The sequence below is a fragment of the Rutidosis leptorrhynchoides genome, chromosome 2, assembly GCF_046630445.1.
Source record: "Rutidosis leptorrhynchoides isolate AG116_Rl617_1_P2 chromosome 2, CSIRO_AGI_Rlap_v1, whole genome shotgun sequence".
Classification (NCBI taxonomy): Eukaryota; Viridiplantae; Streptophyta; class Magnoliopsida; order Asterales; family Asteraceae; genus Rutidosis; species Rutidosis leptorrhynchoides.
The window spans coordinates 670,411,806-670,431,141 of NC_092334.1; positions in this window are offsets into that span (position 1 = coordinate 670,411,806).

Below are 19,336 nucleotides of genomic sequence, written 5' to 3' on the forward strand. Positions count from 1 at the left end.
ACATCAATCTTATGCCTAAAAAAGAAAAATTAATAAAAGTGGCACTAAATTCAATTAACCAATTGTTAACTGTTTTCTTTTAACGTTCAAATAAGCAACCCTTAACCGATCAAAACCATCCCGTAACAAAGCGCGGGTTTCTTATCCTCATTAATACCAAAATTAAGAAAATTTGAAACTAGAAAAGAAATATTTATATTTTGTAATTAATTAAACACATATTGTAAACTTAAATAAAGTATCATTCTTAAAGATACGTTTAACATTCTCTATTAATATAATATCTGAATATCTCAATTGGTTATCTGAGTCTTAACAGGTAAAAGATTTAACATATTATAATGTAGTATTCTTGGTAAATTTGTTTATTATGGAAATGAATCATCTACTTAAAGTATACTAAGTTTGGGAACTAATAACAATTTACAAATCAAATTCTACAATCATGAAGTACTTTTAATGCTTTCAATTTTTTTTTTTCTTCAGAAAAACCAAATTTTTTATTAAAACCAAACAAATACAAAACATTGCCATGCATTTACAGGATACAGAAGACATGGCCTCAAAGCTATATACATGAACCTATCTCATTACATATGTACTAAAACTTAATAATACCAGAGAATAAATATGCTATCCAATACCCGATCCACTCGAATTTGTTTCAAAATAATAACGAGGATTAACGAGTCATTGATGACATTCAATGTTGAGGGATTTAGCTCTTCTCGCTATCCATTCATATGATCTAATTTGAATTTCATTCAACAAGCTCGACCCGGACCACATTTTATTGCGAAAAACTTTTTGATTCCGATTTTTCCAAATAAAGTACTCACACACCCATTCTATCGCTTGCCATAATTTTCTAGCACTCGTCGATTGTACACCACTACCCTCACCATTTAAGATTTCATTGATACTCTAATTGGAAAAGTTTCTTATCCCCCACCATTTAAAAACTCTATCCCAAGCATCCATCGCGTGTTTGCAAAAAATCATCGCATGATCTACCTACTCAACATCATCATTATACATTGGACATCTCACATTATCTAAGTCGATACCCTTTTTATCAAGCTCAACCCGAAACAGAATTCTTTTGCGCTTTACCCTCCACGAAAAGATATTTAAAGAAATTGGAACAAAATTGTTTCTTATAGTTTCTGTTTCATCACCATTTAAGTCCAATAACAGTGAATCGAGTAATGAGGCAAGAGTTTGGTTCTAAACATACCGTCATTGCATTGATTCCATACCCATTTATCGCTTGCTTGATCTGAATGAGGAAGAGCAGACAACTCTTCGACTATTTTGGTAATATCATTTTGCACTCATCCATTTGGTTCTCGAATCCAATACCAACGACACACCCAACTCGACCCGTTCAAGCAGATTTTATCACTGACAGTTGCCATTTTTTCATTTTCCAGCTTATACATCCTGTTGAATCGGTCCTTTAAGCATCTTCCACTTAGCCATGAATCTTCCCAAAACCGTATGTTTGAGTCGTCACCTATGATACACTTGAATGACTCTGCAATATTAAAGTTGAATTTGTTCATATGTTTCGCAATAGAAATAATATTCTTCCAAGGTGAGACACGCCCTAAAAGACTTGCATTACCCTTATGATCTAACCCGCCATTCCGCCCATATATGCTTTTAATGATTTTGACCCAAAGAGCCCCATTTTCATTTCGAAATCTCCACCACCATTTACCAATAAGTGCCCAATTTTTTGCCTTTAAAGACGCCACATTTAACCCCCCTCATTATAAGAACTTAAAATTGAATCCCATTTTACCCATGTCATTTTTGATTCTTCCCCGATCTCGCCCCAAAAAAACTTACGTCTCAAACTTTCGAGCAATGATAAGGCACATGAAGGAGCACGAAATAAGGAAAAATAGTACAACGGTAAACTAGATAAGACCAATATTTATTTAATTTATGGATACCCTTGTTAACAAGCTAAAGAATGTTTCATTGTTTGAATTTAAGAACCCCCAATTAGACGTATTTAATTACTGAATTTTCCTTTCCATAAATGAAAGTAGCGTTTTCTCAATAAACCACATGATTTATGGATATCTTTGTTAACAAGCTAAAGAATGTTTCATTGTTTGAATTTAAGAACGTCCAATTGGACCTATTTAATTACTAAATTTTCCTTTTCATAAATGAAAGTGGCGTTTTCTCAATAAACCACATGATTTATGTATATGATGCAAAATTGTTAAAACTGTGTTGGAAAAGGTAACTTATAAAAAATTTATAGTAATTTAGTTTTACCATTTCACAAGTTTAAATTGTATTATTGACATCTATAGTATCTAATAAATCTCTATAATTACTCTGTCATAAATAAGGATTATTCAAGCTTAAAAAAAATTAAAAAATAAAGAGACGAATTCTTAACCCCATGATGATGTCATCAAAACAATCAATTGTATTTAATAAAACACCTCCATGACCACATGTACAATAATTGATATGTGCAACTTTATGGTAAAATATCCTCATGACCATCAATATTTGAAGCATTATCTACAGCCTTATGATAAAACACCTCCATAATCATTTGTACAAACTTTAATACAAATTATACAATCTTTTACAAAACACCTCATGAAAACATGTACAAACTTTGAAACATATTATACAACCTTCATGTAATAATTGTATTTTAATTTCTAAAAAATATTTTAAGAGACATTTGTTATTATTAATAATTATTATTAAAAATATAAATACTCGATTTTTATTCAGAAACTTCCATCATGAAAGTGACTTGTAACCGTCGTGTAAAATAATTTACTACATACTAACGACAGCTGTAACGAGTACTTAGCAAAATCCTTAAAGTTAATTTTTAGTTTCATAAATAAATGTCCAATGGCACTTCAACTCATTTCTGATGGGTGTTTAAAACCAAATCTTCTACAACTTCTATTAAATCTCTAAAATAATAATGTAATAAATAAAATTTATCAAAGTTTAAAAAAAATTCAAAAATAAAAAGAAGAAATGTAAATGATGTATTGATATGAATTAGATTTTAAAACTAAAATATAATATATTAACATTAAAACATGTGATTTACTTCCCATAATTAAAATGATTATGTCATTCATTTTATGAATTTTTCATTCACATCACGTTTCATTATCTTTTTAAATATTCTTTAGCATTCTCTTCTTTATCAATTGTTCACATATATTGCTTATCATCCAATCATCTTTTAAAATTCAAGTTTGTCACTGTATTTTATTTTTATGATGATATTAAATAAAAACAATAAATGTTCTTGAATATGCATCATGGATGGTTTTATTTAAATTTATAAAATCATGAATTCCGTTATATAGGTTATATAAATTCATGAATTCCGTCTATTTAAATTTGTTCAATCGATACAAACAAACATATCCATTACATATAAGCTACTGATTAAATTCCGTCTATATTTACATTATTATTAAAATTATAATATCCTATTAAAAATATACTTTATAATTAAATTTAGTAGCTTTATCACGATAATCGGTTCTTATGCATTATATGGTTGTTATAATTTTTTATCAACAACAATTTTTATATTTTTTATATAAACTCAATTAATACTGATAATGAAGCTAAGTTTAGCTTAGATTTAATTCAATTTAAAGGAAAAAATTTGATTTTAACAAAAATAAAAACAATTTAAAACAATAACATATCCTTAAATCAACTTACCAATTATCTTAATTAAAAAAGTATTGAATAATTTTTTATAGATTTGCCCTAAATTCTATTTTGGTTACGCTTTAAAAGATATAGATGTTGACAAAATAATTAAGACAAATATATATGATTGACTAACTTTAAATTCAAATTCAAAACTAAATTACATCCGATAATTCGAATGTATAAGAATCAATACCAAAATTATAACACTTCTTTATAAATATGATAAATTAATGCTCGATTTCGATTTTTAGAGAATCAAAATTACCCAATTACCCTTATCCCTGTCGAACAAGAAGCGGGAGGCAACACTGTAATTAAAGTAGGGAAGCTCTGTAAGATGATGATTGACGTTAGACACAACTTCGTCTCACTTCTCCCAATTTGTTACTTCCCCTTTAATCCTATCATTATATATATATATATATATATATATATATATATATATATATATATATATATATATATATATATATATATATATATATATATATTAAAAATTAGAAATTTATAAAATACTCCGTACAATTTAACGTATCACCAACGTTGGCAAGACGCCAAGAGTCCAAGAGGCTTTTACGTTAAAGTTCTAATTTATGAAACAAACGTATTTTTGGGATTGCGATACCAATGATTATTATGTGATCTTCAAGATATAACAACTGTAATTTAATAAAGTATTACTCCGTATAAAAGTCTAATAATAAAAAATGCCCATTGTTTTTCCTTCGAGAAGCAAACCAAAAGGAGAAGAAGTACGATAACCCTCAAACGCCCATGGTTTACGAGCTGTCTTTCTTTGACTTGGGCGTTAATTATAATTATGAAATGTTATTTGACTACCGATAGTATAAAAATACTCCGTAATAAAATAACGTAGTGTATATTTGTGGTTAACTTTATTAGTTTTAGCCTTTTATTAGTTATAAATTATTTAAATGCTTTTTTAACAGTGAAAATTTATTAGAAACCCCCTTGACAAGGAGTTAGAAGACCACGTATAAGTGAAAGATTACAATAGATTAATAAGACAAGAGTTCAACAAAAAATCCTTCTGCCTTTAAACTTAAGTCCATTAAAATAGTATAAACGAATGAAATCAAATGAGAGGAACTCATTTTAATCAGTTGAGCTGAGAAAATTAGAGTGTTAATAAAACAGCCCCATCAATAGCAAAGATTTTGAGTTTTCGATCCATTTCAATAAGAGAACCAACAAAACCAATCATCAAAAGAGTTAAACCTTATAGAATCAACACCGATTCAAAGACTAACTCAAATCCAAAAACTAAAGCGGTAGATTAACGAATGAAGATGTGATCCACAACATCCACGCCATTACCACACATCAAACACAAGACATAATCAACATCTAGAACGTGCGAGGACAAGTTCAACCGAGTAGCAACGCATTCATATGAAGCCTCCAATAAATGATATGATGATAACTTCTTTTTGTCTTGAATGGTAATTTTTTTTTAAAACCTGGCGAGAAGTTAGAAGAAAATTACAAAGACAAAAGAGAGTTTTGCAACCGCGAGTTCCAATCTACCCGAGACTTACTAAATCTATAAAAAAAAATCCAATTGAAAGAGTAAGAAATAATACTATCAATAATATGACATTTATGAATTTCTTATCTACGAATAAGTAATTGTTCTGATACATCGAATAATATGTTAACTTTCTTTGTAATGAAGTTAGACCACTCAAAGTATGATGAACCGAAGGAATGATAGATGAGTGAACATGTCTCCTTGCACTTGCAACAGAAACACCCCATATTCCGCATGAACCCAATGCCACACATCACTGTTATTACCTAACAGAACATTTTTCAAGAATTCCATGTGTGGAGTTTATTTCTTTCTTCACCACTACTGAATTGTTCATTATATTCCTTTAACTCGATATCTTAATTCAATCTATATTTTGGTTGAGGGACCTATGTTCTAACAAGGTTCAACAGATTTTATCAAATCGAGTCAAATCCATCTTGTCCATTAGCGAGCTGCCTCGTCAATGGCAATTGGGCTTAGAATTGGAAAGCAAACATGAGGAGAGGCAGATATGAGGCTTTATATAGCCATGACACATAAACGTACCACTAACCACTAAGTCATTTACTCCTAAAAAATAGGTGCATTACTCTCCATGTACATCTTCTAAACGTTCAACTGCCACTTACCATTAGACTCGGTCTACAATGCAATGCTAATTCAACTAGTGACACTAAACATAACATAACTAAACATAACATAACATAGTAAATAATATATTAATACTATCTAATCTAAACTTATCATGGGACATTAAACCGATTAAACCAACAAACCTTTCGGCTAACCTTACATCCAGTCCAAATGCCCAACCAGAAGTGAGTGTTTCTCCCATCCCTAAATTGAAGACACATGAAATATAACGAGATTATATATTTTTCATGTAAACAAATCCAGGAAGCCACAACATTGGACCAAACCCCATTTGTAACACATCCTTGAGATCTACACCCACGTCATTTTTGGTTTTGAATGTTACCACGGTTCAAGCAGCCACAAACGAAAATAATACCGGAATTGAAATCATCATGAAGAAATTGGTAAAGAAAGACAAGTCGAAAGTGGAGGACGCCCCGTCCATTTCGGGGGAAAATAGGTTCGTTTCGATTATATTGACTTTGATCGAAAAGGTAAAAGATATTGTGATTGCTCCAAACTGTCATGTGAGGGTTTTTGTAGAGATTGGTTACCATTGAATGGGAATCACATGTATTTTTCAATGTGTTGGCGAACTTAGGATGTCGAAGAAGAAGGTGATAGAGATAGAAACTTCGGGTTCATATCAGTTGCTTGATAATGTAGACAATATTGACTACAGAGTAGCGGTTTAAATTTCTTTTATAGAAGATCATGAGGTTGGGGTTTTGAATGACGTCAACAATGGCTTCTTTCAACGTTTAGTAAATGTAGTAGAGATTCCTCCGTGTTCTTCCAACTCCTTAATCAGAGGTAAATCATCTAGCATCAATTCGTATAATTACAAATCTCGGAAAGGCAAAGATGTTCACATCGACAAAGTTGACGGGTTACAAATCATCCGGATGAAAGGAACCAGAGAAGCACCACCCAATTATGTTTTTTGTCTCACGGTTTGTTGGGGGTGTTTGTTTTGATCAGTATTGATGCTTGTCTTGGATTTTTGTTAGTCATAGTTATGTTTTCATGGTTACTTTATATGGTTTAGCTTGTTATAACGTTTTTGGTTGAGGTTATATTTGGTTGGAGTTAACGTCGTTTTGTGACGTTCAGTTGTTTCGAGCTTCTCCGGGTTCTCTTGTGTGTATCAGCTTGGGTCCTTCATTATTCATTATTTGAAGTCTGTTGTTGTAAAAGATTTTCGACACTAACGTGTGACCTTTTTGCTCGTATATATTATATCTTATGAAATAATCCTATTACTATAAGTGTCCACATTTGACTTTTAAAATCTTTCTTTGTCAATTTTGACCGTGAATATGTGACAACCCGAAAATTTTCGACCAAATTTAAACTTGATCTTTATATGTTTCCGACACGATAAGCAAAGTCTGTAATGTTGAGTCGTAAAAATTTTGTAACTACATTCATGTAATCAATTACCCTTGACCGTGCTCGCCGATTCACGAACATTTATGTGTATAGATATGTATATATAATACTTTACATGAATGTATTTGTTTCAATATAAGTTTATTATATTTATCGACGAGATTATAAGATAATATCAAATGATTGAATTATCAGATACATTGAAATATGATTACGGGTCTCTGTTGTGAGGTCCACTGTGATTTAAGAAACCCATTTTTTTTAACAATATTCGGAAAATGGTAAAGTGAATTACAAGTAAAAACAAAGTGTCACTGTTCATGCATATTTTTTCCAAGGGAAAACCTACACACGGACATCAATGCGAAAGGGTTTTTTTAGGCGTCAACGTCGTTGATCTCCGGTCCGGTTACCGTGAATAACCCGTACTCGAGATGATGATCTCGGGAGGGTGGCCAACGAATTGCCCGCCGGTCGATAGTCGGACCCTATCGACGGCAAAGGGAGAAAAAACCCTACAAGACCCGTAGGTAAAAACCCTAGAGTTGCGATCGTGAAGACGATCGTGGAGAAGATCCGGCGAGAACTGCCGTATGCATTGCGGACTTGCGGTGGTGGAGGAGTTGCGGTGTGATCGAATGACCGTATGAGATGTATGCGATTGGCAGATTGTGAACTTGATGTAGGTTTTGCCCCATATTTATAGATGAGAATTAGGGTTACTTGACTTGGGGTCCAAGTTAATTGCGTAGACCCTAATTGGGCCAAAACCCTACGTCATCAAGTCCCCCAAGTTCGGTATGATATTTTTGTCAAGTATCGTATCGAACTTCTCATTATGCTGCGGAAAATAAGTTCACAGGAGCCTGCGCAAACAACTGTGCGTAAACCCGCGAACATATGCGCAAAAAACCGCATGCAGAATGCGTGGGGAAACCGCATGAACTAGCATGCGTAAAACCGCATGAAAATTGCGTCTAAAGTCGCGGACAACTGTGCGCAAAGCGTGCGTAACCTGGACAAAAGCGTGTGGACAGTTGCGCAAGCGCGCGAACATCTGCGCTAAATATTCATGTACTTAAACCGCATATAACGAATTAAAAGCTCAATAATAAAAGACAAACCTTCTCAAACCGAACGATAGACGGTAGAAACACGAGACATAATGCATCGTGCCCCACGGTGGGCGCCAATTGTTCATGCATATTTTTTCCAAGGGAAAACCTACACACGGACATCAATGCGAAAGGGTTTTTTTAGGCGTCAACGTCGTTGATCTCCGGTCCGGTTACCGTGAATAACCCGTACTCGAGATGATGATCTCGGGAGGGTGGCCAACGAATTGCCCGCCGGTCGATAGTCGGACCCTATCGACGGCAAAGGGAGAAAAAACCCTACAAGACCCGTAGGTAAAAACCCTAGAGTTGCGATCGTAAAGACGATCGTGGAGAAGATCCGGCGAGAACTGCCGTATGCGTTGCGGACTTGCGGTGGTGGAGGAGTTGCGGTGTGATCGAATGACCGTATGAGATGTATGCGATTGGGAGATTGTGAACTTGATGTAGGTTTTGCTCCATATTTATAGATGAGAATTAGGGTTACTTGACTTGGGGCCCAAGTTAATTGCGTAGACCCTAATTGGGCCAAAACCCTACGTCATCAGTCACTTAACGAGAGTTAGACAAAAGTTAGTGGAGATTCTTGTTTGATATTCAATACATGCTTTACAATAATTGCCTCGTGACTTTTGATAAGTTAACTATTTAACTTTCATATTATTTAATGTGAAAGTAAAATTGTGGAATATAGATAACTTAGAAAATGGGTATCGATAAGTTAAGTAAATCGACATTTTACATTAAAATGATTTCATACGTTTATTTAACTTTTGAACCTTATCCCACGCTTCACCAACAAACTGTAATTTAAGAACTTGAAACCTACTATGAGTATATAATTTTACTTTTCTAAAACGTTTTATGATATAACGATTTCCATTATTTGAACATTTTAAAATGATTCTTAAATATATTTAGTTTTGGAAAACGAAATTATCATATTTATTTGATTTAGTTTCAAACGTACAAAACGTTTTCATTTTAAAAAGAACTTTATTATTAAAACATTTTATAAAATAATTTGTTTATGAATTTTGAAGAACTTAATTTAAAGCTTTGTATGATAAATTTGTAAATATATTTTTATTGTTTCAAAAAGATAAAAGTATTACTAAATAATAATTTCGAAACGATTTTAAATTATAAAGAACTTTAAAATATATTTAGTTTTGAAAAATTATATATTATATTATTAAATAAATATTTCAAATTTGTATTTTAAAATGAAAGTATATATATATATATATATATATATATATATATATATATATATATATATATATATATATATATATATATATATATATATATAACGAGACGTCGATTTATAGAAGCAAATGATCAAAATACTCGAACGATCAAATTACCTTTAGAACGATATAGTTTATTGATAATCTAAGTCTATATTTTGACAAGGGTACGAGTCGCGAAACGTAAAGTGCTAGGTTTCTAAGCGTACGAAACGCCGTTCGAAAAACCGGAACCGAGACATTAGTCGAGTGACAACGTACAAGTTTTTGAAACAAAAGTTAAAAGTTATCTATGCTCGTGAATATTATATAATATATATATAATTAAATAGATTATTAATTATTAATTAATAAATATATATTATATAATAAAACTGTCGGCAGCCCACGAGGAAAATGAGAGTGAGCAGGAGAAGGCGGCTCCTCGATCGCGGAGCTAATTCCCTCAAAGACCTCGCAATCGCGGAGGTTAATGGGACCAGAGTTTAGGCTATAAATGAAATGTCCCGTTCTTATTGATTAAAAACGATCCATATTAATTGATTTCGTTGCGAGGTTTTGACCTCTATATGAGACGTTTTTCAAAGACTGCATTCATTTTTAAAACAAACCATAACCTTTATTTCATAGATAAAGGTTTTAAAAAGCTTTACGTAGATTATCAAATAATGATAATCTAAAATATCATGTTTACACACGACCATTTCATAATGGTTTACAATACAAATATGTTACAACAAAATAAGTTTCTTGAATGCGGTTTTTACACAATATCATACAAGTATGGACTCCAAATCTCGTCCTTATTTAAGTATGCGACAACGGAAGCTCTTAATAATCACCTGAGAATAAACATGCTTAAAACGTCAACAAAAATGTTGGTGAGTTATAGGTTTAACCTATATATATATCAAATCATAATAATAGACCACAAGATTTCATATTTCAATACACATCCCATACATAGAGATAAAAATCATTCATATGGTGAACACCTGGTAACCGACATTAACAAGATGCATATATAATAATATCCCCATCATTCCGGGACACCCTTCGGATATGATATAAATTTCGAAGTACTAAAGCATCCGGTACTTTGGATGGGGTTTGTTAGGCCCAATAGATCTATCTTTAGGATTCGCGTCAATTAGGGTGTCTGTTCCCTAATTCTTAGATTACCAGACTTAATAAAAAGGGGCATATTCGATTTCGATAATTCAACCATAGAATGTAGTTTCACGTACTTGTGTCTATTTTGTAAATCATTTATAAAACCTGCATGTATTCTCATCCCAAAAATATTAGATTTTAAAAGTGGGACTATAACTCACTTTCACAGATTTTTACTTCGTCGGGAAGTAAGACTTGGCCACTGGTTGATTCACGAACCTATAACAATATATACATATATATATCAAAGTATGTTCAAAATATATTTACAACACTTTTAATATATTTTGATGTTTTAAGTTTATTAAGTCAGCTGTCCTCGTTAGTAACCTACAACTAGTTGTCCACAGTTAGATGTACAGAAATAAATCGATAAATATTATCTTGAATCAATCCACGACCCAGTGTATACGTATCTCAGTATTGATCTCAACTCAAACTATATATATTTTGGAATCAACCTCAACCCTGTATAGCTAACTCCAACATTCACATATAGAGTGTCTATGGTTGTTCCGAAATATATATAGATGTGTCGACATGATAGGTCGAAACATTGTATACGTGTCTATGGTATCTCAAGATTACATAATATACAATACAAGTTGATTAAGTTATGGTTGGAATAGATTTGTTACCAATTTTCACGTAGCTAAAATGAGAAAAATTATCCAATCTTGTTTTACCCATAACTTCTTCATTTTAAATCCGTTTTGAGTGAATCAAATTGCTATGGTTTCATAATGAACTCTATTTTATGAATCTAAATAGAAAAAGTATAAGTTTATAGTCGGAAAAATAAGTTACAAGTCGTTTTTGTAAAGGTAGTCATTTCAGTCGAAAGAACGACGTCTAGATGACCATTTTAGAAAACATACTTCCACTTTGAGTTTAACCATAATTTTTGGATATAGTTTCATGTTCATAATAAAAATCATTTTCTCAGAATAACAACTTTTAAATCAAAGTTTATCATAGTTTTTAATTAACTAACCCAAAACAGCCCGTGGTGTTACTACGACGGCGTAAATCCGGTTTTACGGTGTTTTTCGTGTTTCCAGGTTTTAAATCATTAAGTTAGCATATCATATAGATATAGAAAATGTGTTTAGTTGATTTTAAAAGTCAAGTTAGAAGGATTAACTTTTGTTTGCGAACAAGTTTAGAATTAACTAAACTATGTTCTAGTGATTACAAGTTTAAACCTTCGAATAAGATAGCTTTATATGTATGAATCGAATGATGTTATGAACATCATTACTACCTTAAGTTCCTTGGATAAACCTAATGGAAAAGAGAAAAATGGATCTAGCTTCAACGGATCCTTGGATGGCTCGAAGTTCTTGAAGCAGAATCATGACACGAAAACAAGTTCAAGTAAGATCATCACTTGAAATAAGATTGTTATAGTTATAGAAATTGAACCAAAGTTTGAATATGATTATTACCTTATATTAGAATGATAACCTACTGTAAGAAACAAAGATTTCTTGAGGTTGGATGATCACCTTACAAGATTGGAAGTGAGCTAGCAAACTTGAAAGTATTCTTGATTTTATGTAACTAGAACTTGTAGAATATATGAAGAACACTTAGAACTTGAAGATAGAACTTGAGATAGATCAATTAGATGAAGAAAATTGAAGAATGAAAGTGTTTGTAGGTGTTTTTGGTCGTTGGTGTATGGATTAGATATAAAGGATATGTAATTTTGTTTTCATGTAAATAAGTCATGAATGATTACTCATATTTTTGTAATTTTATGAGATATTTTGATAATGCTAAAAACGAACATATATTTCATAGCATTATTCCTCAAGAAAGACAAGCTTTTAGTTGCAATTGTTCTATTTACAAGTGATATTCGTTTAAATAATAAAAGGTGAAGACAAAAGACAGATTCGACGAATTGAAGACGCAAACGACCAAAAAGCTCAAAAGTACAAAAGACAATCAAAAAGGTTCCAATTATTGATAAGAAACGTCTCGAAATTACAAGAGTACAAGATTCAAAACGCAAAGTACAAAATATAAAATTGTACGCAAGGACGTTCGAAAATCCGGAACCGGGACCAGAGTCAACTCTTAACGCTCGACGCAACGGACTAAAAATTACAAGTTAACTAGGTATATAAATATAATATAATATATAATTAATTATATTAATTATATATATATTATATTTATAAATAAAAACCGTCGGCAGAGAAAGACTCCAAGATATGAGCTGGAATTTCAAACTCCGCGACTTGCGGAGTTTGAAGGCAAAATTCACCGCGAGTCGCGGAGCCCCAAAATTGAAAACTGCCTATAAAGCCAACCGAATTCTGATCAAAATCATCATCCTTTTTCTTCCTCATTCATACGTAAAATTTATATTTATATTTATAATTTATATTTTAATTTTAATTATAATTCTAATAATAAGGGTATGTTAGCGAATATTGTAAGGGTGTAAGTCGAAATTCTGTCCGTGTAACGCTACGCTATTTTTAATCATTGTAAGTTATGTTCAACCTTTTTACATTAATGTCTCATAGCTAAGTTATTATTATGCTTATTTAAAACGAAGTAATCATGATGTTGGGCTAATTACTAAAATTGGGTAATTGGGCTTTGTACCATAATTGGGGTTTGGACAAAAGAATGACACTTGTGGAAATTAGACTATGGGCTATTAATGGGCTTTATATTTGTTTAACTAAATGATAGTTTGTTAATGTTAATATAAAGATTTACAATTGGGCGTCCCTATAAATTACCATATACACTCGATCGGACACGATGGGCGGGGTATTTATATGTACGAATAATCGTTCATTTAACCGGACACGGGAATGGATTAATAGCCACTAGAATAATTAAAACAGGGGTGAAATTACATTCAAGGGTAATTGGTGTAATTGTTAACAAAGTAGTAAAACCTTGGTTTACACGCAGTCGATAACCTGGTGTATTCATTAAACAAAGTATTAAAACCTTGTTACAATTCGAATCCCCAATTAGTTGGAATATTTAACTTCGGGTATAAGAATAATTTGATGAGGACACTCGCACTTTATATTTATGACTGATGGACTGTTATGGACAAAAACCAGACGGACATATTAAATAATCCAGGGCAAAGGACAATTAACCCATGGGCATAAAACTAAAATCAACACGTCAAACATCATGATTACGGAAGTTTAAATAAGCATAATTCTTTTATTTCATATTTAATTTCCTTTATTTTATATTTAATTGCACTTCTAATTATCGCACTTTTATTTATTGTTATTTAATCGCACTTTTAATTATCATACTTTTTAATTATCGTAAGTTTATTTTATCGCACTTTTATTATTCGCAATTTCATTATCGATATTTACTTTACGCTTTAATTTAAGTCTTGTATTTATTTTATATTTTACATTAGGTTTTAACTGCGACTAAAGTCTTAAAATCGACAAACCGGTCATTAAACGGTAAAAACCCCCCTTTATAATAATAATATTACTTATATATATATTTGTATTTTTAATAAAAGTAAACTAATATAGCGTTGAGCTTTGTTTAAAGATTTCCCTGTGGAACGAACCGGACTTACTAAAAACTACACTACTGTACGATTAGGTACACTGCCTATAAGTGTTGTAGCAAGGTTTAAGTATATCCATTCTATAAATAAATAAATATCTTGTGTAAAATTGTATCGTATTTAATAGTATTTCCTGCTAAAATTAATAACTATTTTATATACACCTCGCATAACATCAAGTATTTTTGGCGCCGCTGCCGGGGATTATCTTAAAAGCCGGAAGCGCAACGCTAATATAAAAAAAAAAAGATTTTTAGCTTACTTCTATTAAAAATTCGTTTTTGTAAAAATACGTTTTAATTATTCAAAAATATAAAAAGAAAAACAAAAATATAAGTATTTTTTAAGATTTTGTTAAATATTTAAGTTTTATAAGTTTCTTTATTTTTATTTTAATTTATAAAAATATAAGTTTTATTAAATATCTTTTATTTATAGAAAAAAACAGAAAACAAAAAAAAAAAAAAATAAAGAAAAAACGCGTCGAATTTGAAACCTGTCAGCTGAAATTTGAAACCCCGCGACTCGCGGGGTTTGAAGCATTAAATACCGCGACTCGCGGAGGGTACCTGACACACGGACAGAAGCCCTAATTCAGCATTTATTACGGATTATTAATTATTATTATTATTATTAACCCTAATTAATATTATAATTAAGTTTTATTTTAATTTAAGTTTTATTTAATTTATATTTTAGTTTAAATAAGTTTAATTAAATTATAAAATTAGTAGTTTTATTAAATAAATAATATAAAAATAATATTTTTATAAAAATTGTACTTTTTACAACTTTTTGTATATTTTTATATTTTGTCCCTTTTTAATCGTTGTAGCATAACTTTTGTATTTTTAGCTCATATTTAATTTTAAACTTAGTTTTTGCTATAGTTATTTTTACTCCTAGATTTTTAGGCTTTGCCGTAGAATTCCTTAAGTGCTTTTTCTTTGGACTAAGATTTAGGTGCTTTAGAATTTTGCGACGCCATTTTAAGTTTTAGTTTCTTTTTAAGTTATTTCCATTTGGAATTTAGTTTTTCCTGTAAGCTTTAATATTTTTAGACGACTTTTACTATGTACCAATTGTCATTCCAATTAGTAATTTCAATTTGCGATTATAATTTTAAGTTAGTTGTAGTAATAAGGTTATGTTAGTTAAGTATTTTTAAGTTTTTATAAGTTTCTTTTATTTTTCCGCCACCTTTTATTTTTCAACCATTTTTTCTTTTTCGACCTTTTGCGACGAACTCTTTTTCTCTCTTATTTCTCGTCATTCTAGTTTTTAGGACTTAGAATTTTTTCTACTTCTTATCTAAATTTCTTAAAATTACGAAAATTTATTTTAAGTGGTTAAATTAATAGACATCAAAATTTTCTGGTTCGTAGTAATAGTTGGATTTGTACGTGGACCGGGTTATTGGAGCCAAACAGTCTTCAATTATATTGAGACCAAACGAATCATGCCCCTCTGCTGCATCTTTTGGCTATTCGGAACGTGGGCAAAATCAGAAAAGTCTATTAATTGGATAACTTATTATAATTTTTCTTTCCTTTTTAAAACTAATAGGATATTCAGTGAATGCACCGAGCAAGACGTTCATCACCTTTTGTACGTTCACCACCTGTAACTAGATCAAGACATTTAGCAAATATAACCGCCGTTGATTTTTCTTTAGAATCGTCATCTAGTCAACCAAGTACTTCAGTTCAAATTTCCGATAATCCATTTTTTGAACCCGACCTCACAATTGAGAATCCGGAAAATATTCAGGAACGGTTCCTAGATCCTGAACCATTAAACTTTCCTCCGGAGCCACCAATCATTCAAACAGAGATTGTTGAGGAACGAACTATTAAATCAGAATCATCTAGTGATACCGATTCAACAAATTCAATTATGGAGAATCTGGAACCTTTAAGTATGGAAGACCGAATGAGAGCTAAACGCACTGGCCAAGGTCACGCAATTACTCATCCAGACATTAATGCGCCAGATTATGAAATCAAAGGACAAATTCTACACATGGTGACTAATCAATGCCAATTTAGTGGTGCGCCGAAGGAAGATCCAAATGAACATCTACGTACCTTTAATAGGATCTGCACACTATTTAAAATCCGAGAAGTGGAGGATGAACAGATATATCTCATGTTATTTCCCTGGACTTTAAAGGGAGAAGCCAAAGATTGGTTGGAATCGTTACCTGAAGGGGCGATTGATACATGGGATGTTTTAGTTGACAAATTTCTTAAACAATTCTTTCCTGCATCTAAAGCCGTAAGACTTCAAGCAGAAATTGTTACGTTCACACAGAAACCAAATGAAACTCTATATGAGGCGTGGACAAGATATGGAAAGTTGTTAAGAGGATGTCCGCAACATGGTTTAGACACCTGTCAAATAGTACAAATATTCTACCAAGGATGCGACATCACTACAAGGAAAGACATAGATATAGCAGCTGGTGGTTCTATTATGAAGAAAACCGAAACTGATGCTTACAAAATTATTGATAACACTGCTTCCCACTCACATGAGTGGCACCAAGAAAAAGACATCATTAGATCATCTAAAGCAGCTAGAGCCGATTCTAGCCATGACTTAGATTCCATTTCCGCAAAGATAGATGATGTGGAGAGACGAATGGAAAAGATGACTAAAGATATTCACTCAATACGAATTAGTTGTGAGCAGTGTGGAGGACCACATTTGACAAAAGATTGTCTCAGTATTGAATTAACAATGGAACAAAGAGAGAATATTTCATACATAAACCAAAGGCCTGGAAATAATTATCAGAATAATTATCAACCGCCAAGACCGATTTACAATCAAAACCAGAATTATAACCGAAATATTCCATACAACAACCAACAAGGTCCTAGCAATCAACAAGTATCCAATAATACTTACAATCAGCAAAGACCTAATTTTCAAAACAAACCACCACAACAAACCGATGATAAAAAGCCGAATTTAGAAGATATGATGACGAAGCTAGTTGAAACTCAAACGCAGTTTTTCACATCTCAAAAACAAACCAATGAACAAAATGCTCAAGCATTTAGAAATCAACAAGCTTCTATTCAAAATCTGGAACAAGAAGTAAGTAACCTAGCAAGATTAATAGGTGAAAGAAAACCGGGAAGTCTACCTAGTAATACAAATGCTAACCCCCGGAATGAAACAGCTAAAGCTATTACCACAAGAAGTGGTACAACACTTAAACCACCTGAAATACCTGTAACTTCTGATGAAACTATTCCTACTCCACAAGAACCACAACCTGATCAAGATAAGGAAAAAGAACCGGTAGTTGAAAAGGATAATGAAGATAACACAGTTAAGGATAAACCTTATGTTAAACCATACCAACCACCACTTCCTTACCCGAGTAAAATGAAGAAAGAAAAACTTGAAGCCGAGCAATCCAAATTCTTGGATATGTTTAAACAGATAAATGTAAATCTTCCTTTCATTGATGTGATTTCAGGAATGCCAAGATATGCTAAATTCTTGAAAGATCTAATCTCAAATAGAAAGAAAATGGAAGAACTCTCGGCTGTTACTATGAATGCTAATTGTTCAGCAGTGCTGTTGAATAAGATACCAGAAAAATTATCTGATCCAGGAAGTTTCACAATTCCATGTTTTCTGGGTAGTCTTAGTTCAATAGAAGCATTGGCAGACTTAGGTGCTAGTATAAATCTAATGCCGTATTCACTATACACTATACTAGACCTTGGAGAATTGAAACCAACCAGAATAAGCATACAACTAGCCGATAGATCAATAAAATATCCTAGAGGGATAATGGAGAACATGCTAGTTAAAGTTGGTACTTTAGTATTTCCAGTAGATTTTGTTGTTTTGGACATGGAAGAAGATTCTCAAGTTCCTCTCATATTAGGAAGACCATTCTTAAACACGGCTAAAGCAATGATAGACGTGTTCGGTAAGAAACTGACCCTAAGTATAGAGGATGAGAGTGTTACCTTTTCAGTTGATAGAGCAATGCAACAACCACAATCTGCAGATGATACATGTTATTATATTCAAACTATAGATGCACATGCAGAATTATTAGAAGAATTTCCAGAATTACAAGGAACAGGAGAATGTTCTTTAGGAGAAGGTAATGAACCAATTGATGAAGCTGAAATGTTAGCTACACTTATAGCTAATGGATATGAACCAACAACAGAAGAAATTCAAATGCTAAAAGAAGAAGACAGATATCGATATAAATCATCGATAGAAGAACCTCCGAAATTAGAGTTAAAGCCACTTCCAAACCATTTGGAATACGCTTATTTACATGGTGAATCTGAATTACCTGTAATAATATCGTCTTCTCTTACTGAAAATGAGAAATCACAACTCATTTCTGTGTTGAAAGCTCATAAACCAGCCATTGCATGGAAGATTCATGATATTAAAGGAATAAGTCCTTCGTATTGCACACATAAAATCCTTATGGAAGAAGGTCATAAAACGTATGTGCAACGCCAACGAAGACTAAATCCTAATATGCAAGATGTAGTTAAGAAAGAGATTATTAAACTGCTAGATGCAGGTTTAATTTATCCAATCTCTGATAGTCCATGGGTAAGCCCAGTTCAATGCGTGCCTAAGAAGGGTGGCATGACTGTCATTACAAATGAGAAAAATGAGCTTATTCCTACTAGGACTGTAACAGGATGGCGTGTATGTATTGATTATAGAAAATTAAATGACGCCACCAGAAAAGATCACTTTCCCTTACCTTTCATAGATCAAATGTTGGAAAGATTAGCCGGAAATAGTTACTATTGTTTTCTAGATGGATTTTCCGGATATTTTCAAATTCCAATAGCACCCGAAGATCAAGATAAAACCACATTCACGTGCCCTTATGGTA